This window comes from Lates calcarifer, linkage group LG5 (genome assembly GCF_001640805.2).
Source record: "Lates calcarifer isolate ASB-BC8 linkage group LG5, TLL_Latcal_v3, whole genome shotgun sequence".
NCBI lineage: Eukaryota > Metazoa > Chordata > Actinopteri > Centropomidae > Lates > Lates calcarifer.
The window spans coordinates 26,507,756-26,513,755 of NC_066837.1; positions in this window are offsets into that span (position 1 = coordinate 26,507,756).

The following is a 6,000-nucleotide window of genomic DNA, read 5'->3' on the forward strand; positions in this document are numbered from 1 at the left end:
TGCACCACTCTCAGTGACTTCCCAACACACAGTCTTCATCCAAAGGCAACAGTTCACCTTGTGTTCGTTAGAGCACTATAGTTACATGTTGGCCTCAGCACTGGTTTACAGTCCCTGTTGTTTGTTAAATATCCCCCTCAGCTGCAGGCGGAGCTGCTCCCTCAGCTGTACAGTTACTGGGGCTGTCGGGCTCATAGCAGGGGAGGAAACTGTATATCCGCTCCAGTTGTAGGCTGCCAGACCCTGAACACATCCAGAGTAACTGTTGGTGCCCCCCGGCCCAGCAGCTATGCTTTGCTTGTCTCCAACCCAACCCCCTCCAATCCCCCAACCCCCCAGCTGTGGGTTGCCAGGTAGTAAGTCCCCCCAGATGCAGGTTGCCAGATCGTAGTAAGCCCATGCAGGGTGGAGGAGGTCTGAGACGCTGGCTGTGGGCTGGTGCCATGCTGGGCCTGGTTATTATCTCCAGATGACATCAGCATGAGCAGCAGATGCCTTTTTGGCCACAGGGGCTGAACAGAGACAGACAGAGAGAGAGAGAGGAAAGAGAGAGAGTGTGTGTGTGTGTGTGTGCATGGATGTCTGTATGCTGTTCACGACGGGATCAAGCTATTTATTACCTCCCCACTTATCAGGCCATCTCCCTCACTCAGCTGGGAAGGAGTGTCTGTTTCAATCCAAAATGACCATTTCTTCTCACAATGATAATGTAATCATGCAAAGACATGCACATACAGAGATGAGCCATTTAATAATAATAATTGTTGTCTGTTTGCTGTAGCAGTGATGCTAACTTACAGATGTGAAAAATGACATGATAATTAGTCTCATGAATAATTATGATGATACTAATTGATAGTAGCAGTCACAGTAATAGCAGTGAAAGAAAACTACTTGATGTCACACAGGAATGTGTATTACAATGCAATCATCTCCGTGACTCTGAGTGAATACATGAATAACATTGTCATTTACACTCATACCAGAAGATACTGCAGTTAATGATAGTGATGAGGTTTGTTATATAGGTCAGCTGATGTGTGTGTGTGTGTGTTATATTGCGGAAAGCTGCTGTTTTATTTATGCCTGTGTTTTCTTTGAGGGACAAGTTGAAGAGGCAGGAGATTAAACTCATGGAAGCAAATCAAAGCAGCACGATTTAGATTAAAGTTCCCGCTCCTCACCAGGTTTAGCAAGTGCACAGCGGTGTGTAGATGTGTGTGCGCAAACATATGTGCGTGTGTGTGCCTGTTAGCCTGTGTGAGGCAGCAGGCAGTTCAGCTGTTCCCATCTATCACCTCAGTTACTTTACAGTCCTCCCTCCCTGCAGATTATTATATACAGTCTATCCCTGCTCAGCGCCTACCAATTTAATGGAGGGAAAAAGATGGGCATCAGGAAATGATATTTCTAATCAGACGACGGCAAAGGGCCCCTTTTATTAAAGTGGGGGTGCTCTCTCTTTCTGTCTCTCTGTCTGTGTTCAGAGCAGTCTACAAGGCTGATAATGGCCTTGGCCAGCCTTGTGTCATCATATTAAAGCATGAATGATTCCCCACACACACATACACACACACTCACACACTCCTCGTCTCCACCCTCTCTGACCAGTTCACTCATATTCTTCCCGCTTCACTCTTTTCCCTTTTCCAGTGATAGACACTTTTGTTGTTCTTTCCTTTATTGCCAGATACCGGTGTGTATTATACCTTTGAAAAAATATTGAATTCCCCTGAGTTCTCAGGGGCAGGCAATCGGCACCTCATAAAAGCAGCCTTGGATTTGTAAAGCGGTAATGTGCTGGTGATCTTATGCACTGTGGCAGGTGGATGATGTGGCAGAGCAAACAGTGTGCACGCCTGCAGAATATACTGTAGTGTTTGTATAGTGATAGAAATGGAATTTCACCTGATGTGTAAAATGTTATACATACATATAATAGAGAATGAGTTCAGATAATTGATTTTATTTTTTTTTATCTAATGTGTTGAGTTTTTGTGTGTGGTTATATCTGGGTGTATGGATTTTGTCTTTCATATTTTATATTCAGTCATAATCAAAACAGCTGTGACAAAGCTCTATTTTCAGAAAGTTCCCTTCCCGCATTTCTGCGGGGAAATAAATGACATTACTGTAAGCTTTTGAAGCTGTTACTGATAACAAAGAGCTGTAGGGATTTCTGGCTAAATGTATTCATGGACTCCATAGACTGTGTGATTAAAATCAAAAATATTTGAGGGTCAGTCTTCATGACAAGAAAGTAGACTTGTCAAATGGGAAATATTTCTTCTCAGGGCACAAAAGGCTGTCTAAGCCTTTTTTCAAAACCTCCTGCTTAAGCTGTTACTGGCTTTAGGGAAAAGGATTTAATCCAACAAGAACATTGTAATTAGCCTACTAAGACAAGACATTTAAAAAAACATTTAAAATATTTCTGCTAACCAACCAACCAACCTTGATTCCTGGGGCTGGATTAAACCTTTGTAAATATTGCAAAAATACCCTTTATCACAGATTAGTACCTCAGTTCAGCAAGTGCACCACGGTGTTGTGTGACAGCTGACAGAGTCCAAAGGTTTGATTTTTAGTCAAGTTAGACAGTGACTGTGCCTTGTTTGTTTGAGAACTTGTAATAAAACTGGGATTTCCACAGTGCTCTGTCTGTACTTTACTGTGCTTTGGAAAGCAATGATGACACACAGGGTAAACTCCTCAGCAGCTGATGGACTGATGGCCTTATGTTGTAATCACATAGTAACACCCTGTTTTGAGGAAGGATTTGACAATATACTACAGCCACTTTACTCTATTGCTCTTTTGTTTATATAACTGCTATGTATGAGAAAAACACTTCTACCAAATATAAATGGTTATAAAAAGGTAAAAGGAACATCAGTAACAAAAAATGACTTGAAACTGGATTTATCTCATCAGCGTATTTAATAAAGAGATGTTGTGCAGTATAGATGTTAATTCAATAGTATGTCAGACAATTTTTTGAGACATCTACCCCACTAAACATATCACATTTGTGGCTGTGTATGTACAGTGTGTGCACATACACACATATGCAGAGGTATACACAGTAAGCGTCTGGAAGCAAAGCTGGTTACAGTCATAACTGAGAATATAGAGTGTGTCTGAACAGCGAGAGACTAAACAGTTGCTCTGGGTTGCATCAGTTGTGTTTTTCTTACTCTGAGCCATATCATCACAGTGGTGCTAAATCAAACTAAAGTCCTAATTACAGGCCACTGGTGGTTATGTGGGAGTTGTCCCAGAGATAGTCAGTGGTTAGTGTTGAAACACAGAGGAAAAGTTTTGCACAGGTAACAAAGCTGCTCAGCTCTGGATCTTGTTGATCTTTCCTTTACATTTGCTCTCCTTTTTTAATCTGTAGTTACATCAGCTGCAATAAACAGTTCCTGCTTTGCAGATCTGTTAATAACCTCTGTCCCTTTCTCTGGTGACCACAGGTGACAGCTCAGCTCTGGAAAACCAACAGCATGTTGTCACCCAAACTCAGATAGCACCTCCATGTTCTAGCTCAAGGTAAACATGTCACCAGCACACACTGTCCACATGAATATACAAATACAGGGCACAAAGTCATGCAAAGGCGATCTGCTGACATGCTCATAAATTAGGGTTTCTGACGTGAGCGTTCACAAGCACTGACACACATGTGGGCATGTGGACACAAAGCAAACATGTCATCCCAACTCATTAACACACACACTCATCCCCACTGTGACCTCTGATAACCACATACACACACACATTCATACACTCACATACACAGCAGCATATTTATGAAACAGTTTATAGTGGCTGCTGAATACTCGACCTGTCTGTTGGTGGTGTGTCACTCCATCTTAATCCCTCTGGAATTTACAGCAAGTGACAAGTGCACACAGCGACCAGTCACAGAGCCAGTCAGTCAGGATTCACAGGGCATTGCTTTGCTTTTTCTTATTGTTTTCTAAGCCAGCAAACACCCTCATAGCGTGCAGCTACGTTACTAATTTTAGTGTGTTTTGTAAGCTGACAAGTTGTTTCTACATGACTGTCAACATATCTGTGTCAATCTGATGGAAACAATGAACAAAAGAAAGCTTACCAGCTACTAACTGATGCATGGATTGATGTGTAAATTATAAAGGAATACAGTGGAGAGTAGTGACATCATTAGTAACAGCAGAAGCTTTCCTTCATACAAAATATATTATTTTTCTCATCTCGTGCATGTTCCGCATAATAACTGAATAAAATGAACCTGGCTCTATAACTGCACTTTTGTTTACTTTGAGATTAATGCAGGTGTATGATACACTCATGAACAGATACCTCTGTATAGTTTTATGAACATTCTCTGTTTTTAACTCACCCTGCCCCTCTAGCTATTCATTGAGTTTCATTACAGCATTAAGCTGGTTCGAATGCCACAAAAGACAATGGCTTTGAGTCAGTGGCCTTGCCCATACAGCTGCAGCTGAGGCAGCCATTTTAATAGGTATTGACGCCAGGTTTTAGCCACGTTCTCCCACCACGCTTAAAAGCCCATGTTGCACTGATCAGCTAATTAAAGCCTAGAGTGAGGGCTATCGATTCAGGGGAAGGGCAGTTGGGAAGCATCTGTCCCTCAGCTTGAGATGGCCCTGGTACTCTCCCACACACCTCCTCAGTTAGGGCCTAAAAGCATCACCAAGGCCTTTTACACTTCACTAGATATATATTGGCTTTGAGTAGAAGTTAGAACTTCTATTTTGTGATTACCAGTTGAGTAAGTGATATTCTTGTGTGTGTGTGTGTGTGTGTGTGTGTGGTGTGTGTGTGTGTGGAGGGCCACAGCTCCAGCTTGCGTTTGATCGGTCCCCTGCCAGGCTCTCAGTAATGGTGGGTATTTATATCCAGAGCTATCAGACACCTAATGGCGGCAGATTACAGGCTTGTAGCTGGGCAGGTTTCTATAGAGGCGTTAGCCCTCACTTTTACAGAATCAAGACCCTTTCCTTTTTCTGCCACTTCACATTACAGCTAACACCATGATATCAGCAGACCCGTGTGAGACAAGCTTATTTTTCTGGTAAAGGATACACATAAATAAATACAGTGTGTTGCAGGCTCACAAAGATGGAAAACCTCAGTGATTGGTGTCACACTCTGGGACAATTTTTGGAAATGGATTACTGCAGCAACACAGAATAGAGATGATGAACAGTGGATTACATTTTTTGAATTAAAATTAGATGGGGAAAAAGATAACAATGGATACTCTTAAATCTAATTTAACTTAAAGATATTACTGTAGTAAAGTGTGTTCATTACTTTTCCATAATGGTTAAAATAGAACTGGTTTATGCATATGTTCAATTATTCTTTTACAGGTGAGATATATAATTTTGGCCTTTTAAGATGGCATTTTGTTCATTTACTTCATTTTTTCAAGGCATCACTGATTCTAGATTCATACTTGCATTGCAAATACTTCTAAGTCTGTCAAGCTTGTTTATAGTCAGGATTCAGTAAATTCAAGAGGCTCATGTTCTATCACTGTGTGTCTTGAAAAAATAAAAATAGAAAAGTGAAGTTTGTAATCATGATGTTATGAAGGAGTGTTTGGATTTTAAGAAATATATGTAAGAAACATTTTATAAACCTCATGTAAACAAAACACTCGAGCAAACACGATAAAAAATATCTCTGAGGACAAATCAGTGTTTTTGAGCCCCTGTCTGCATAACAGCATGAGCCTAGCTAAGGCTGATGGTCAGTGAACATTTCATTGGCATGGTTATGCAACTTAGACACACACTCACCCACCTGTGTGGAAAGTAGGCTGTGTTAGTTCCATAATCATCTCTTTCATAATGAGACTTATCTAACCGCTGATCCTTTCTTGGGTAGGTTTTACACAGCAAATAAACTGTGCGTGTGCAGGCGCAATTAAAGCCTTTCCTCTTACATTGCATTGAATATTTATACTTGTGACCAGCATGT